Source organism: Neolamprologus brichardi, chromosome 1 (genome assembly GCF_056152115.1).
Source record: "Neolamprologus brichardi isolate AB-2024 chromosome 1, ASM5615211v1, whole genome shotgun sequence".
NCBI classification, from domain to species: Eukaryota; Metazoa; Chordata; class Actinopteri; order Cichliformes; family Cichlidae; genus Neolamprologus; species Neolamprologus brichardi.
In genome coordinates, this window is record NC_142104.1 from 16,774,369 (window position 1) to 16,794,108 (window position 19,740).

Consider the following 19,740-nt stretch of genomic DNA (forward strand, 5'->3'; position numbering starts at 1 on the left):
TTTAATATGTGACGCGAGTTAGGGAGCATGAAAAGTAAGTGTTTTCGTTTGTGTGAGCGCGAGAGAAACGGAGCAGGGATGAGGAAGGGGTGAGTAGAGGGAGGATATGGGAGCCTTCTCGGGGGACCTTAAACAAACTGACTAAAGTGGTCCTGTTTTCTGATCAGGCACAGAGAGGAGAACACTTAGCACTGCTAGAGACACTCTAAACAGCCACTGAGGAATTAGCCTGTTACTGGGGAACTTCACAGCTCCAGTACTGGGCTGTGTCCCTGACTAAGTAATACAGAAAATAGAACAGACAATAAACAGCAATAAACAAGTGCAAGCATGCACGCAGCTATTCATACTCCACCCACACTTGTTCATACATACACAGGTGCAGCAGGATGTACTCTGTGTATCCAGCACTCTGAATAGTTGTCTCAAACCAGCACAGATAAACATATAAGTACAAAAAATTCAGGATACCATATGCAGAACAGTTTCTCTGAGGAAAAGTTGCAGATAATGAATGGCCCCCTCACACATTTCATAAAAGTGTTGCATGTGACTTAAAGAAAAATATGTTTCCACTGAGGAAAAGCGATGACCTTATTCCTTCTCCGTGTCCTCCGTGTACAGTTTCCCCGCATCGCCAGGTTTGTGCAAACAAAGATGAGTTTAAACTTAGGCCCCATGATGTCAACACAAACACAGGATAGAAAGTTCATCTTTAATTAGGTGTCCCCCCTTTTCTAAAGTTCATTTCAATTAGTCCCACCTCGGCCCCACTTTCAGGTCTCAGTGATTTGTCAATGCCTCAACTTTTATGTAGCGCAGTGTGGTCACAATGCAGCATGCAAACAGGCGCGTGTATGTTTTCTGCATGCGTGTTGGTGTTTATTCTGTTTGTGTGACCTCGACCAAAAAAAGAAAAGAAAAAAGGAACTCCTGTGCCCTTGACATTTCTTTCTTGTTCTTATGATGAATTGCAGGGGTTATTTACTAGTTCATAGGAGAGAATCCCAGATCCCTGCTTTGTTACCAAACGCTCAGAAAGAATGCAGAGACATACATAAAAATAACTGCTCTGGAACTTTAACTGTTTTAACGGAAACGCTAGTGAGAAATGCACAAGGTGTACTGCTATTAACCTCAAATTATTTTGCAATTTTGTAAATTAGGAGATTAATATTTCTAGAACACTTAATGATTTTGTTAATATCAAGAACATGATTTGTTAGTTAAAAGACTTGGACAATAAGAAAAGGTCTTCTTAGTCACATCAGAGAAGCAGTTCAGTTGCTGATTTGAAGTTTAATAGAAGTGTTGTTTATACAATAAGCACTTTTAATCAAACGCTGTCAAGTGCCAGTGGGCTGCGTACAAATCAAGCATCAAGAACTGTTAAAGAAATATGTCTCATGATTTACTGTATATCAGCATCTCATGTAGGAGCCTTGATAAATAGCCTATAGGTACTGTATAGGATCCTGAAGGTATATTATGTCTACTCTGTCCATTTTGTGACACCCTAACATAAGCCGATCAATCAGCTGTAATGAAACCCATCAGGTCACCTTTGAAATTTATCATTTTTTTTTGTGAGCGTAAAATGAAACGCCCCTTGATGGTATGGATGCTAAATTTAGATTACCTATGCTATATGCAAACATATGTCTCCCCCTCCCCCCTCACAAAAAAGGGGGGGGGGGGCTGTGAATTATGCTGAGATACCGAGGCCATATGCTCATGAACTTGTGGAAGGCGAGTCTCAGATGAGACATTTGACTTTGTTTTTGCTTTTTTTCCCCTTTGCAGCAACTGTTCTATTTAAACATAAAATCATGCTCTTTTGTTAGGAGCAAAGTTGAAAATGTAAACGTAACATGTAACGGTGCTTTGTTGCTCATCAGCGAAAGAAAAATTGAGCAATCACCTGAGTGTTTGACTCGCTTTCACCCTGTGGTGTGCTTTCCTCTCTTGCTAAGGTTTGAGGTGCTTAGCATCTCTTGTTTGCACACAATCCGTCTGTGATTATTGCCCGCTTCAGGCTTCGTGCACAGTGATGCGTCTTTTCACAAAGCAGCTTAATTTGCATAGATTTTGCCAAGAACCTCTCAAGTCTTTAGGAGTGTGCTTAAATGAGCAATCATAATGACAGATCTTCCGGTTTGGTAAAGGCATGCGATATCAGTATCAGCTGAGTTGCACGCATTAAATTGGCTCTTCAAGTCAGAGAAGGCTCACAAGAACTTATAAATAAATTTGTTCTGATGTGGAGGGAGGATTTCCAACACTTTAGTGAATTTTCCACAAGTTTTCTTGAATAGTGAGCGCAAACCTGTCTAAGTGCACTCCAGGTCCAACTCTACGGTTCACTTTCTGCAGATGGCACACAAAAAAGTCCTTATTCGAGCATTTGCAAAGAAATAAGCTTCTCTTATGTGTTTGTTGATTTGTTTATTTATTTCTTTATTTTGTTGTTGTCATTTTTTTTCTGCTGAACACAGCTGCTTGGGCTCCGCCATGCATAAAGGCCCAATATGGCTATGTCTGTAAATCGGAGTCCGGGGGCCACAAGACAGAAAAGAGGGGAGAAACACCCGGCGAAATTTAGCGCACGATGGCTCCCAGCGGGCATCATTTGGGGACCAGAGAGATTTTTTTTCCTCATTCTCTTTTTTCCCTTTTCCTGCATGGTGAGCAGGTTGGAAAGCTCAAACCTAACGTTGCTGCTGACACAACCACTCAGGGACGGCTGTAACAGCTCTCTTAGCATGGCACCTGTTATTGAGCCATCAGAGGGAGAAAGAGAGAGCGAGAGAATGAGAAAGAAAGTATTGCGGGGTGGGGGGGGGTGGGGGAGGTAAGTGTGGAAGCAGGAAGGAGTGAAACTCAATTGTAATTTCAGGGTTGTCACAGTTCTCAGTGCCTGTAATTCTGCTGTCGTATTGGCGAGTGGACATACTAGACTGACTCTTCGTGCTGAGACTGATCTCATCTTCACAGTGCAGCCTACCTAAATTTTCATTCATCTCAAATCAAGTAAACAAACTGATTATAATTAGATTCTCATCAGGTTACTTTGTAAACAGAGAGCGGTGTGTGTGTCTACGTAGTGGCCACACTCCTGCTCTTACTCTTTCTCCACTGTTGTGTTTGTCTGGCTTAACATATTTTCTTCCCACTGTCTCTTTTCCATTTTATTGCATCTAAAATTACTTGGACAATCCAGTCTGCCTTTTATGCGACTCCTTTTCATTTGTCTTCATCGCCTGAATACAATTGGCTTTTGGAGTGAAGTGATTCATAATGCTTTCATCAATGATTCTAAGACTCCCTATGTCTCAAGCCTTACGAAGATAAATGAGCTAGTGTACAGTCAAAGAGGAAGTAATAATAGCAGTGCTTTTCATTCATGATCTATTTTCTCTTGAAATGATAACACGATAGAGAACAGAGACGTTTCAAGGATTTCCATAACAGGTCAACATAACTGATAGTTGAGAGAAATTGTACAAATATCAGTGAAGAAAACAAAGACAAACACTAGTCTTGTTTTTTTCTGTTTGAGACAATCATAAGAGGTGCACAGCAAGTTGTTGTCCACTCAAGCAAAGCAGCTGCATTCCTCTGCAGAGCAATCAAAATGGATTAAACCAACCACGCTCCAGCTGCCTCCACGCAAATCAGATATGCCTGTGATGATGATAATCAATCCATAATAAAATAACACAACATAAATCTGATAGTGTTGTTCCAACAATTTTAATAACATAGATTTAAATATTGCCATGTGCACTGGAGTGATTTATTGACGAAAAAGTGCTATCAAGCTTATATACACCCCGTTCCTGGTTGCCCGCCAATAATGCCATTAACTGCATTGTTCAAACTCATTATGTGATGAGAAACACAATAATAATCGCAGGACTACAAACGCACAATTTCTCCCATTGAGCTAATCACTTTCGCTAGCATTATTAGTCTCTCTTCCTCTCTCTCTTTCTCCCTCCCCAGTTCTCTTTCGCCATAAATCCTGGGAGAGGCGGGTGTATAAATCCCTAGCGCTGAATTAGTATTGTAATTTCTGGTATCCATGCATGCTTTGCCAGCACAGACTTTGGAGTTATTAATCTGGGGAGACAGGTGCCACAGAAACAATATGCTGAGCGGTTGGCCTGGATACTGGGCCGACCCCACCCAAGTTTAAGTCCTCAGTGCATTCAATTAAAATTACAAGGCATGGAATGAAGCCTGCTTTTAGAGAAAATAAACAATCAGAGAACTGCAGGGATTTTTATGTTTTATTGTTGTAAAAAATGCAAACTTATAAAAAGTAATAATCACATGTAACTTAAAAGTGGTGAAAAAATGGCTGTTTTTTTCTCTTTTGGCATATGGATTGAGACTTCTTTTAAGTCCTATAATGTGCGAGTCACTGTGGTTTGCCACATTTCTGATAGAAAAACTGTTACCGCACACATATGGGCGACCGACGAACACAACAGATGAAACACTTTGTTTGCTTTTGTTTAGGCATGAACTCTTCTCCTAATACAAGCCTTTTAAGTGATCAAAAAGGCCTGGCAATATTTGATGTTGTCTGCGTGAAGAGGGGGAGGCAAAAGAAGTGTCATCGAGTGATATACAGCTCTAGTCCTCTGTCACACAGCGCAGTGTCTGCTGGGAAATAATCTGACATCTTGCGCTCGACACATTCAAGCGATGAGTACAGCCGGGTGGAGAAAAAAAAAGGAGGCGGGGGGAGAAGGAGAGATGGAAAGCAGAGTGATGGGACAAAGAGGCGAGGGAGGAGAGAGACTCCAGAAGAAGTAGGAGTGCGAGCAGAAAAGTGAAAGGAGAGAGAGGACACAATCAATTCACCAGCCCCGTCTCCATCATGTCATCGCCTGTCAGCATAGATTTAAGAATAAACCTTTTGAGAGACCTTCCAGAGATTTAGTCTGATCGATGTCCTGGCAGTGTTGGCCCAGATGTCACTGACATGAATCACATGGCCTTCCATCAGCTCGTCACTGGGAACTATCTGACCCTACTCTTCACTATTCTAAGTTTGTACTGGCACCCATTCTGTAATCCTGTCTTATATCTATTCACAAGTATCCACATATAATCCTACACAACCCAGACAAACTAGTTCAGATGCTAACCTTGCACCCATTACTAATAATATCCCAATGGGACAGAAAAGTGAAAGCACATATGGGCAAAATCATTAGAAAAAAACAGAAAGACGGAGAGAAAGCAATAGTGACGGGGTGAATAAATGAAGTCATTAAGCATGTGTTTGTGGGAGCCTGACTCCCATATGACAGTGCAGGGTGGCAGGATGCTTCCTCCGCCTTTTGCCATAAACAGACAAACAGATTGACTTGATCATCTCTCTCCTATGGGCGGCTTTTCGCCTCCTACTTTCTGGGGACCACTTAGGACTTTGGCTCCCCTGACTCTCCAGAGAGACTGCTGCTTGTGCCACTGCAGTGCATGGCATGGCTTCACTTAATTAATCATTAGCTCTATCAGATATCAGACTGATATAAAAGCTGATATTAACCCATTTAGTTTGTATCCACAAATAAAATGACATTTATTTTGTTAATAATTTACTGAAAGCTGTCAAAGAAATAGAAAATGTTTATTTAAGGTGTAAATAGTTGCTCTCTTTTTCTTTTTCTTCCTTAGTTTACCAGCTACAGTATAGTGTGGAGGATTTTTTTTTATTATCACCACATTTGCCTGAAACCATTTGATGTAAGTAAAATGTAAGTAGAATTCCAGGCCCAAATGTGCATACTTATGGCTTTCTGCTGACCCAGCTGTCCAGGATGTGGACTGGCAGCTTCAACAAAAAACTCTATCCTGTCTGTTGTGAACTTCCGGACTGAAAACACTGCCTTTAAAAATAAAAACTGTTGAACTCATGAATCATCAAATGTTTTATATATATATATATTAAAAAAAATCTGTATGTGAAACATGAAAAGTGTTCATGTTTGATCATACTTTTGGCATAAATAACATTTTTGTTCTTCGAGTCTTCAGTAGGAAAATTAGTGCTCACCAAGGTGATTTGTAACATAGGCAATACTGCTCTAAATGCCTCAGACAGTTTAGGTTCATTGCTAAAAAATGTTAATGACTGGGCCCTAAAATAATAATCCAGGATAAAATGAAGTGTTAAAAATCATATCTGTCAGCAGAGTGGAACAAATTCTCCTCTCTGGCCAATGGAAAGAGAAAACCACTGTGACTCCATCTCCGCAGCGCATAGTGGAAAATCTACCTCTGAGTTCAAAACCTTATGAAATCATGAAAAAAAATGTTCAGTTTCATAGATGAAACTGAGATAAAATTGACTCTTTCCTCTCTCACCGTGTTTGTGTAAGATAGGTGAGCTGTTATTTTTACTTCCGTTAGTTCAGTCCTTCCCCACCCTCTCACTCTGTCTCGTTATGTGAGTGATGTTACCCATCAGTGTAGTGCATGTGTTGTAAAACTGTCAGCCACTGAAAGATTGACTGACATGGTCAGCCCTAAGATTACCACCATAGAACAAGCAGGGGTAGAGAGAAAGAGATACAGACTGAAAGATGTGCAAAGGGGGGGAAATGAGGGGAAACAGGTGCATTTAGACAGCCATGTTTTATTTTACTTTCTTCTGTGAGCACTGATCAAATCCGGCACTAAAACCATAAAACAAACACTGCTAGCATTAAAAAGAGTGAAAAGAATGAAAAATAAAAGACTGATCTACAGACAAGGAGTGTTCCCGTGCAATTTCCAACAGCTGTTGATTCAAAGGGAAAAACTTTATTTGGTCCAGATGGTCTCAGTCAGTGGCAGAATGAGAGAGCTGACTTCATTGGCTCCAGCCATGTGTTTTTCCTCCTGATAGAAATTAAAATGGTCGTTCGTTTGTCACCGCTCACTACACAGCTTAAAATGTAGCAATGAAACGTTCCTTGGCGATAATGCACCATAATTACTCAAACGCCTGTTCTTTATCTGCAGCAGAGGGAGGACAGAAGGAGCATTTCCTCAGATGAGATTTTAAAACCCAGAGAGCTGTCTCAACCCGCAGCAAAAGATGGAGAACACAGTCAAAAGCGTTGTTCTTTTTTAACTGGAAAGAGACATAAGCCTGTCATCTTCTTGTTCAAACCGAGGAAAATGAAAATCCAAGTGTTGTACGACTTGTAATTCTTTTTTTTTTTTTTAAAACAGGACACGTAGACAGTTTGATCAGAGCTTCTCTAGCTACAGAATGAGCCTGGGTATCTCTGCCTCCGATCAGATGTAACGGGCTGTAGTAGCGTGGTGTAGCAAGTATCCCGCTGTGATAAATGTATTTATTTTAGCAGTCTGATGGGTATTGAGCTCTTCAGCGGCTCCTCCACAGGTTAACATTATGGGACCTTGGAAAGGAAGATAGTAGGCGATTCTCAAAGAGCACACATCTCACACCTTACAAATGAGGTGAAAAAAAAGTCTGTTGTGGAGGTGTGGAAAGGTTAACAGTGGCCCTTTGACTGCCAGCTAAACGTAAAATCAGTCATTTATCGGAAATAAAAGTAAGAGTATCTTAGCAGATGCCGATGCCGAGATGAAAGACCTAACGTGACAGAAGTTGAGTCACAGCAGCGTGAAACTGACACACAGTGGCGAGAAAAAGAAAAGAAAAACTATCCACATGACATTTTTTAAAGCTGTGATGTGCACATCCAAAGGCACTCATGAGTAGGCAGCAGAGGTATGAGATGAAGTAGAAGAGGTAGATGTGACCTGTGGTTGTTTGACTCAAGCATCCACTACAGCGAGGATGCTGCTTGTAGAGGACACGAGTGGAGCTCACTGAATCATACAAAAAGATATTTTGAATGGCTGATTGTGACTGGCCTAAAACTCAGCCGTGGGCGAAGTCCAGTCATAATGCTTTGTGAGAAATTTCACAAGCACTTGCTTTTCAGTTCAGTTTCACTCATGTATTTTTCTTTTGATCTCCCTGTCTAAGCCTTTTCATGTTAAAACTTTGACAAATGATTCACTGAGCTTTTTCTATGCCTATTGAAAATGTCAGCTGCATAGCCAAAAGAATTGGAATAATTTGAATAAAATTAAAACTATGACATTAACACATATGTCATAGTTTTATATATATATATATATATATATATATATGAAATGCATTTGCATGTATAACTATTAGTTATACAATTAAATTTACAATTCCCCAATTTGAAGAGGGTTTCAGTTTTATTGAATGAGCATATAGCATATAGTAATATTTGACATATTTATATTTTAAACAGAAAATGAAAATAATGTCGTCAGACTGAAGTGCAATGAAGCAAAGTTTTATTTTTCTGTTCTGTAGATGTTTATGTTTTTTAAATTTAAATGAACTCTACCACTCATGTGTAAACTGAGCTGAAAAGAAAGGGTGTTTTCTAGCATAATGTATTTTACCATGACTTTAAAAAAATCAATGTGTGCGTGCATTGGAATCAAAAATTTAAATATAACAAGATAAATGTGCAAAGGCAAAAGAAGAAAAATGTATGAATGCTAAAAGTTATTTACCTCAGTGTTTGGCTGTGCGGATGACGCTAAATAGCCGCAGATTATGAAACACTAAAGGAATGTGGTGTTGCCCTCATTGTGGCTGATTCTTTGAACACAGGATCTGATTGGGTAATCTGTGTCTCCGTTTAAGTCTTCTTAACAGGGGGACTGTAAAAGGTTAACCAGAATAATACAATGTTCACAGACATAAATGCTGAGCAGATATTATTAATAATAATAATAGGGAATTTCCACACTTAAGTCTATTGTGATATCAAATCAAGGTCTATTCTGATTAGTGATGATTTGGCGTCGGTTATGAACACGTTCATGGTGATTTTATTGCGCATGCAATAAAGTTGTACATTCCTGGGTCACCTAAGTTTGCTAGAGACCATTTAAATGAATTCACAGAAAATCTGAATACAATCAAATCCTGTTTTTTTTTCTTCTTTTTTAATCTTGTTTCGCTGTTGTCTTTCTCACTCTCTACTCTTTCATCTGCTAGAGCTACTTTTAGTCACAATGTCTAACTCATATTTTGAAAATTTATTTAATGTTACGTTAAGATTTTTTTTTTCATTACATATTCTCTTATCATTTCATGGCAAATGGATGTTTAAGTGGGGAGTGTTTTAGTCGGTGAGAATTTTTTTTCTTTTTTAAAAAAAAAGGCTATCAGCGAATGTACCACAAGCATTTGCATCTCAGGAAATGTGTCACCCTTATGGGACAGTCCCAGTACCAAGCACTGAATGTGGTCGATTGTTTCAATTCTTTTACTGGAAAAAACTATACGATTTTTAGAGATTACACTGTGCAAGCTATGGCTCTAAACTACATTACCTTTTTATTATTTTTAGTTTTCATTATGTTACTCGACGTTATGCTATATGTTTCCCTCTTCCAGTAATATTGCATTAGATTTCCAATATTCATGGTGTGTTTTTCCATCTTTCACAGATCAAGACTTCATGGGCTTTTTAGATGAAAAATTATCAATACAACATGAAGCATCAGCAAAAAACCAGTGACACATTGCCAACATGCTCTTGTTCCCGGTGCCAGCATCAATAATTCAAACACTAGCTCATAACTTTATTTTCAATGCATAATTGAGGCCAACCCGTGATGGTTGGTCTTTCTTTATTCAGCCATTTATATGTTGAGCAATTTTTAAACAATAAGAGCAGCAGTCCATTAAGCTTTTAACATCTCCCTTTCATATTCCAGTACACGCTGGAAAGTATGGACAGTGGCCTGTGCTGCTGCTTTACTCTGTGCTTTGTCGTCAGTGCTGTAAGTGGTGGATTGCTTTCAGGTGCTTTTTTTTTGTCTGTCGTTGTATCTAGTGAGCGCATGAAAATCTTAAAGTGATAACTGTGGGGAAAAGCTGTGGTGTGGAAGTGAAAAAAGTATAGACTCCACATTTAAAAAGTGTGGTTTGGAAAGGAAGGGGTCTCAGGCTGAGGTGAGAATTTGCACCTGCAGAAGCACTTCCATTTGTGCAGGGCATGGGTGTCTGTGTCTTTCTAGTAATTTACAGCATGCCTAATTCATTTCAAAGCTATTTTCTAGCTTTCTAAGTTGTTTTCACAGCTAAATATTTGCAGTGGAGAATGCAACTTGGAAGGGCACAACCACTACCATGTGACTCATTATATGACCTGGCTACATTTATTATGTGTTTTGTACTACTGCTTAATAAATATTGATTTACTATTTTAATTACATGTTAATCTCAAAACACATAGGTACCAGGGTTATTACTCTCTCAAGTCATATTGCAAATTTCCTGTTTGCAAATATTTGTTGAGGATGACATCCTGAGAGGGCCATAAAAGTGAATAGCAATCATTAAACAGAGACTAGCTGTCTACAATATCTGCAAAAGTGTCAATATCAGCAGCACAGACTGACCCAGTCTTTAATCAATTGCTTTTACACTTCTTTGTCAAAAGCAATAATTTTCAGGGCATACACGCAAAAGATATAGGTAGAAATCTCAAAAGTCCCTTTCCGTATTTAAATATGGATTTAAGAAAAGAATCTTTAATGTATATTTCATTTTCTTCTTAACTTAGGAAAACCAAATAATCAGGTTTAAATTTCCTGACAAGCTTTTGAACTTTCCAAACAGACAGAATGACCCCAACCAATTTTATGAAAATGAATAATGACTCCAGTATTGTTTTGAGATAAGTGTAGTAAAATGTTAGTACAGTCCCAGAGCAACTCGTGATTGAAATGATATTAAATGAAAGCATGAAGAAAAGACAGATTAAAAGGTCCCTTTTTATTTATTTATTGTATGAATGAAATTATCCTAACCATTTAAAGACTCCTTTTTTTTTTTTGACAGATTTGAAGACCTGTTAAAGCAGCTCTTTGAAACTAAGTCCAGGTAATAATTCTCCTAAAGGTTGCAATCTCTTCCGGTTTCTGTTCACAATGATGCAAATCGAATCAAAGGAATTTAAATAACAAGCATTAACTAAGCTGTGTGTGAACTTCTTGCTGTTGTTATACTAAATCATTTTCCAAACAAGAGGGACTTTTTCAGGCCTTCCAAGATATTGAGTTTTAAAATGGGAGAAAACAATGGGGCAGGTAAAAGCTATTTTTTTCTCCTTGTACTAGAAGTTTTTTTTCCCTTCTCTGTTGCACATAAAAAGTGCTTTGCGTGAAACCAGTAAACAGTAGTTCTTTCATAAGCACATGCTTGACATTTGTAGTTCAAAGACAAAATACTTGAAACTCAAACATCAATCAAACAAAAATAAGATTATACTCTGGTAAAACAGTTCCCAGGAAGGAAAAGGAATAAATAAAATACAAACATGGAAATAAAAACTCATAGCTCCAACAGTATTCCATGTTCTCATTACTATAATTTATCATTGTATACTATCTGTAAACATATACTGTATATATACTGTCATAGTTTTTGTCTTGTTTTTTTGCTTGGCATGAAAACCTGCAGACCCCTTAGGCCCTTTCTGTATGTGACTCCTAAAAGGTTATCATACAGCACTGGTTCTTAAACATTTCTAACATGTCCTCTTTCAAATGCCAGAAAAATCTCAGCTCTTAGAGTTTGTATCAATGTTTAACTAAATTAAAATATTAAAGGTGAATTCCAGTAAAATAAAGGTGAGCATGACACAACTGGCTGGCTGTAATTAGTTCATCATATTTGCCTCGTATTTTTTCTTTGGTCATTTTGCCTGAACAAAAGTTTAAAAAAAAACCATTTACTTTTGATGAGGGTGAACAACACTGAGTGTGTGTTTGGGAATAATCTATGCAGTATGTAGTATTCACATGGTTTGTTCCTGAGATCAAGGTGGCTGGTTTAATTGAGCCTGTACTGGACCCAGGGCTGAGAGTGCAGGCAGAGGAACATCGATAAACTATAAAATGGTTCCAATATGGCTAATCGATGAGGCTTTGTGAGCAGCTCCCTTGGGACTTTGATTTTCCTCTCAAACAACAATCCAGGATCTCTGGTCTTCAAAGCCAAACTCCATCTTTGCTGTTATTGTAGTTGTTGCTTTCCCCGTGTTTGAGTGATGTCACTGAGGTCGATTTCATCCCTGTCCATAAAGACTCTCCCACACTTGAATCACCCAGGAGACAGCTTCGCTTGGTCTGTGCAATGGTAACAACAACCAATAAAGGTCAATCTCCCATGGTAATGGCCAATTGGGTTTGTTCCCGTTATTGGCCCTCTGAGCAGTGGTCAACAGATGGAGAGCTGGCATCACTGACGCAAGTTACACTCCAACCTTCTGTATCCAGGCACTGCTGTGTGATTCTACTCATCTTCTCCCTCAGCTTGTGTTGGCCTGTACATTACTCTATCATGCACAGCTTTTGTATGAGGAGGACCGTCACAGTAGAGTCACAGGAGTGCTGCCAGTGAGGGCTAACCGTCTAACCATTTCAGCTAATTGCCTCATTAATGATTCACTGGTGTTAGGCTGCTCTAGCACTTCGCTGTGGGGAGCAAATTGTTCTGATTGGTTTGCCTCTGTCAATTATTGATGAGGCAGTGAGCTGAAGTGCTAACACCTGGCTTTAGAAGTCCAAGTGGCCCTGCATTCCCATCACATCCTCTGTTATCACACACCTTGGGACTACATTCTGTTTGGAGAGGATGTAGTCTTGACGGTAGCAGTTCTCTGAGAATGGACGTAGCATGCCCTGGGGTAATAGCTGCGATCTCACTTGCGAGCATGTTAGCTCAAAGAACATGGCTAGCTGCTGTGCAAAAGCTGGACAAAAAAAGACACTTGTAGTGATTTGTGCCGTAACTAACCGAAGGCAAACACAGGAAGAGGCACCACTGATGAAGCTAGACTGTGTACATGTATTTATATGCAACTACAAATAACAGCAAAATCTAAAATACTTGATTATAATAATGTAAAACTACTAGAAATCCTAATCATAAATCATATTCTTAAGTGTATATTTTACCATCACTCATCATGTCCTTAGGACTCATGTTAGGCAAAATTAAACAAAATATAAATAGATAAAAGTAAAAACATTTTCCACAAATGGACACAATGTAAATACAATGACATAAAAATGTATAGATTCAACCAGCATCAGTGGAGCTGTGATGGTATGCAAAGCAATGCCAATACTTTGTTTATGGTGATTTATAATGGGTGCAGGCAGCACCTTTACAGTAGGGTCATGTAATTGGATCTCCAGTAGATAGCAGCTGAATTCCACTATAGTCTCTGTGTCTAATGGCCCACCCACAAAGACCTCCCTCTGGCCACATGAATCATTCTTTCACAGTGCACAAGATGCTGGAAGGTCTCCCGAAACTTTTTAGAAACACACAACACAATAAAGAAAATGTGTAAAAAAAATGTTTATGGTTCAAAATGGTAAATCACAACCAGACTAAATAATATTTTAATAGAATTAAATTAGACTCACCCATGCTGTTAGTGAATTGCCTCATCTCTCCTTGGCCTTAATTGAAGCTGATTATAGAGTCACCCCCCCATGCTGACGCCACTGTCACTCTGAATCTCAGCCAAGTGGGCTTTCCATGTACACTCACAGGGTGGTCATTCTGCCTTTGTTTTTACACTGGGACCAGTGACAGCAGAGCCCATCCCACACTTCAAGTGCAGTGACTGTTGCTTACTGTGTGTCACAATAAACCCTGGACAAGCACGCACAGTTCAGAGAAGGGTCCTGTATTGCTCACAATGTGGACTTCACTCACAGTCTTGAGGTGTACTTAGTGTGTGTGTGTGTGTGTGTGTGTGTGTGTGTGTGTGTGTGTGTGTGTGTGTGTTTACATATCTTTGTGGGGACCAAAAAGTTTACTATAATTGTGGGGACCAACAGCCCTTATGGGAACAAAATGCCTGTCCACACGAGTTTGAAGGCATTTTTGAGACTCAAAATGTGGTTTTAGTGTCAGAGTTATAATTAGGTTATGGGTAGGTTTAGGGTAAGGGTTACGGTTAGGCATTCATTTTTGATGGTTAGGGTAATGGTAAGCAACTAGGGAAAGCATTATGTCAATTAGATGTCACCACAAAGATATGAAAACACAACTGTGTGTGTGTGTTTGTATGTGCGTGTGTGTGTTCACGGCGTACATGGAAAAACAACACTAGTCAATTGCAGTATGACTCCCACTTTAATTCTTGTCTTCTTTTCTTGTCCAACCCCTCCTCCCCCCTTTCTCTTTCTGTCTCTCTCCATTAACAGATAACCTAATGACTGAGCAGTGATGACATCAAAGCGACTGACCAATTGCACCGAGACACCTACAAAGCACAACATTCAAAATTATTTCCCGAAGAACAACAAACAAGGCCCGCTGGAATTCTTCAAAATCTCTACAGCGATTCTTGAAAAGCCTCTTACTACTCCTGTTTCCTTTCCCAATATTTTACCTCCAGCTTTTTTCTACAAAACCACAAAAATAAAAAACAAATAAAATAAAATAAAACAAAAATAAAAATCACAGAGACTCATAATCAGGAGATGGTTGATTCTCTTTGATGGGAAGATCACTGATGCATGCTTCTGTAAATAGATCACAATAAAACCCTATTCTTATTCCTAATATAGGAAACGTACCGAGTTGCTCTCACCAAATTCATAAACCTTCATTACTGTGAATAGAATACCCATGGTTCAATATTTTCCATATAAAATCAGTATTCTTACCTATTCAGAGCCCATGTAGCTATCATTTCAGATATTGCTTCTCTAGTCTTTGAAGTTAATTTGATTGTAAAAACTGTACTTACAATTGTTCTTATTCTCAGCCTAGTCTTCCTCTCCAGTATCCACACTAGTACGTGTAAATAGAGACAAATGAAGACAACCGCATGGATCAGACTTTAGTGTATATTTACCACGCTCTTAGATCACAAATCTCAGTATGTGGATATTTCAGACAACATTTTTGAAAGTTTAAAATAGCTGAAGATATTTTCTGATGGCCAGTGATTTAGTCTCAGATACCTGGATACTGTCTGAACAGATAAAATTTATTCGGCCACATTACAATGATTATACAACAGAAACTCCTTTGCTATCATCAGTGAATTCCATTGGGAAACAGGCAAATTGAACAGAAGAAGCAGGCAATTTGCCAAAGCCATGATTCGAACATAGCACCTCTAAGTATTAGGTTTAATATTTGATGTACTGTTTTTTTTTTTCTTTTTGTTTTTTTTTTTTTTAATATATCATTTACAGATTTCTCCCATTGTCTTCTTATTTATTATTTTCTACTACAACAACTGCCCTGCCCTCTCATGCCCACTTCGTAACTGTTGTAGCAAAGCTGCTGTTAGCCTGAGAGGGACACATTTTTTTCTTTGCATGGTTTGAAACTGTGCTCCAGTCCTGAGCCTACACAGGGGCAAAAGAAGACCTCAGTAACTGCAATGTAGAAATGAGGATTCTGGCCTCTGCCTTCAGTGGACTATGAAGCTAACCAAAAGGACTGACTGACATCGTACCAAGCCAATGAAGAGATGACCTCAAGGATTAGGCCCTCACTGGTGAAGACAGAAATCCTTTTGCATGGACAACAGGGATAATTTCTAGCTTGTTGAAGACCTCATCTCCACCGTTGTGCATCCTCTACCTCTCAGTGTTCTGCTGTGCATCAAGAAATCCATGTCTTCACACTGACCCCCCTCTACTACCCCACGTTTCTGCTGCATGTCCCTCTAGAGCCTCACGAGGAGAGTTCAGCATTACATGCTTTGGATGGATCTATATGGCAATGGGAGAAACCAAACCAATGCCCAACAAGTACACACATATGACGCATGCATAGAGATGCTCAATCATACACAATGCCTCTCAAATATGTTGCTGTATATATGTACACTATGTCAAGTATGTATAGTCTCAGATGCTGTACTTTGCATGTTGATTTGTAGATGGAATGTGACCTTTATTCAAACAAGAGGATGAGCAGGTAGTGAGTGGATTGACTCTCTAAACCAATGCAAGCCCTTTGACAGCTTTACATCTCCATATTTGATGGCAGGAGATTTACAGTAAGGTGACAGAAACAGTTTGATGTCTACTGTGACATGTTGTCTTCCAGCAAACAGCAGTTCTGATAAAGTTTAAACTCTCTGAAGGAACACATACTGTCCCTGCTGATGTCACACAGAATCTGGCCACAGCGAATGTGGGTAGAAGAAGAGAAGGAAAACTGGGGCGCTCCAATTAAGTGGCAGCGCACAAAGTGGCATAGGGCATCCTGCCAGCAACTGTCTATTCATCCAGTGTCAAAGGGATTTGCACGTCTCAATGAGTGTATGCACTGACAGAGAAGTCCAAGAGCAAAGCAGAGGAGGGGAAGGAAAGGAAACAAGGCTGGGCTGAAAGGAGATTTTTTTTTCTTTTTTTGTGTAATTTCACAGCTTCATTTCTGATCAAAATTTAAGGTTGTACTAAGCTTATGTTGACATACTTTACTGGTCGGTCCACTTATTTGTCAATTTTTAAAAAAATTTCAATAACCCCTTGACCCCATCTATTACTATCATACAGCTCTCTGGGCTGTCATGACCTAATGTCCTGTCTAAGGTTAACTTTGTGTTAATGAGTATGGCCCTCTGCTCCACCAGATGTTCACCCTTGTGGCCAAATACCCAATACCCTCTGTGCTTCTGTAATGCCTGCCCACTACATCTGTACTCTTTCTGGATGCAGCTGCAGAAATTTCTCAACCATCAAAAATGCAGTTGAAGTAGGAAACGACATCAACTCTGCAAAACAGGTGCTTTCTTTTGGAGTAAAATTAATAAAAGACATAAATCAAAATGCTGCACCATAAAAATAGAATTTTAGCAGAATACATGTACTAATTGTACAGAATACCAATTTGTGTGTCTTACACAAAGTAGGTCTTACAATTTATGTGAGCAAATCTTCTTAAATCAAATATTGTCATAGCACACCAAAGCTATTTACAGTCAACATGTAAACTGACTTGAAATTTGGACTTCTGACTTAGTGGTGATTAGTTAAGGAAGATTTAAAACACAGAAAAGGATGAAGATGTCATTCAAATATGAGACTGTGTGTGGTCTGAGTGTCAAGGCTTTCCACTTTGTTAGAAGTGAAACAAAGATGAAGCCGTATGTGACAGGTAGATGTGCTTTCCATGTTTTTGATTGCAGTGTTTAAACACTACCCAGCAATAAAACTGGACAGGGCCAGAACAATATAGACAGCTATACACCTTAACACACAAAACGTGTGTAAATGCATACAAGCACAGAAGCACATCCTTGATCTTTTTGTGACAGACGCACACACACGCGCACAGCAAGCTAATCTAAACAGCAAGGCTGTATGTAAACAGATCGTCGACATAATGGGATTGTTCAGTGTGCAAACAATAAGCTGTTAGTGTAATCACAGGTCAAAGATATATTACCCAGAGGGCCACGCTGTATGTATATTAACATGATGGATACGCTGGAGAGGAGGGGGCAGGGATATCAGGGATATAGCTCTACTGATTCGGATTTACCCCCTACTGGGTCTTGCCCGCTGCCTTTCTCTCCTCTGGCTCCTTCATATGGGCCCCACTTAATCAGTTTTCTTCTCATCTTGCTCCTCCCCCCATTCACCCACCTCTTTCTTATACACCAAATTCTTCTATTTCTTCACAACGTTCCCTCTTAAATACTTCAGTCATGTCTTTAACACAGTATCTTCATTTACTTATTTCCTCTCCCTGTCGCCCCTGGGCAGATTATGATCAGCTTCGGTAAAGTGGTCATCTCTGACATCTCTGTGGTCAGTGGGGTATCAGGATAAAGTAGCTCCACAATCTTATTTTTGGATTAGGCCAAGAGAGGTCTGGCTTATACTGGACTACTGAGGTGCTTCACCCATGTCTAATAAAAACAGTGAAAGAGCAAGGCTAGAAGACAAAAGACAGCACCATGTTGGGGAAGAACAATGCATGTGATAAAGAGAGATTGCTACATGTTCCCCTTAACTATGTACTGTGCTTGTGTGTCACAGTGCGTAGCAGCATACTAGAGCCATTTCGGGCAGGATAAATGCCGCAGAGCTTACTTTATAAGATCTCACCTTATTAACTTATCTCTACTTTATTTGATTATGATCTAGCCCATTCTCTAAACTGGTTAATAAGTCCATGTCCTCCTGACTAAACACTTGATTAGTGTCATCACCGGCTAGCTTGTGTGTGTGTGCTGCATATGCCTGTGGATCATTGAAGCAGATGCACACTGGGGCCAAGTGACAGAGTAAACACATAGACAGAACACTACAGAGGAAAAACAACCTGAATAAAATGGGCCTGTTTGATTATTTCAAGTCTGTCTGCCTTCTGGATGTGTGGCTGAAGATATGGTGTAAAGCTTTTGTGTGGACAACCAATGCTCAATACAGAATAGTGAAAAGGCAATGTTACATCAACTACTTCATTACAGCTGCTGGCAGGTCAAATCCCGTTATAAAACTATCCCATGAGTGTAAGACAGTTGCTTGTCACAGGCAGCTAGTTAATCCTATGCCAGCTGCTAAGCAAAGTTCTGTTACCTTGCCTTGTGAGTGATTGGTTGTTGCTATGACAATCGTGCCAGCAAAGATACTTCCCAAGCCTCAGGCATCTTAACCATCAAGTATTGACACTACGCATACATGTGAATCCTGCCAAGGACACAATGCTGTAGCAAGTGATAGCTGCCCCCCACCCCTGGCACACAAGAGAGAGAGATCACTGTTCTGAACAGGAAATAGCAAAAATGTATCATGGAAAAAATGCATGACTAAAAGGCGATTTATTGGAAAATATGAGTATAAATTTGACAAGCTAAGATTTTATAGTAAGACCCCAAAATTCTTTTTAGTCAAAAAAGCTACAAAAGACTCACTTAACACTGTATAACAGAGTGGCATGGTATTTGGAGCTCTTTAAGTAACCACCAACTTTGATCATGAAGGATGGCGGTACAATTTCCAGTGTGGATTTTAAATTCTTATTTTGTGTTTGTGTAGCATTAAGCTACACAACTATAAACTTATCCAGATGACCTCTATCCTCTATTTCTATGTTAAGTAATACTGCAAATATTATTAGAAGAAAGATTTGAAATGGGATATATATATATATATATATATATATATATATATATATATATACACACATACATACAGTAACTTTGGTGACAGACACATGCTTGACAGCAGCTCTTCTCACCATGCAACTCTGTACTGCAGAAATATGCAGCAGCATACATATCCATGCCCTGCTCTTCTTTCTGTCACACACAGCCCCTTTTCATACACACAAAAACACACACTTTGGCTGTCTGTGTCTATGTCTGATGGAGTGTCATGATTAGCAGTGACCTCAAGCTAGACAGGGATGGGGTAGTGGGAGTGGGGTCAAAGGTGGAAGGATTACAGTGAAGCAACCCGTGTCAAGTCCTCTACTTCAATCCTGACCTCCAGGCTGACCTGAGCCTCTTGAAAAATTATTCACATATATGAGGTCAACATACTGTGGGTACATCAACACATTACTCACAGAATATCTAACTCATGTGTGTATTTGAACTGAGAGAGGACTCTTAAAATGCTTGAAATGTAACACATGAAGTGGTGTGG

General features: G+C 39.4%; 1 protein-coding gene across 1 annotated transcript in view; it reads left to right on the forward strand.

Annotated features, from left to right (window-relative positions):
* Nucleotides 1-19,223, forward strand: part of mafa (MAF bZIP transcription factor a) — a 72,177-nt gene extending 52,954 nt beyond the window's left edge. The window contains exon 3 of the mRNA XM_006780001.3: nt 14,320-19,223. The gene's annotated coding sequence lies outside the window, so the exon portion shown is untranslated. The remainder of the gene's footprint in view (nt 1-14,319) is intronic.
* The last annotated feature ends 517 nt before the right edge of the window (nt 19,224-19,740 follow it).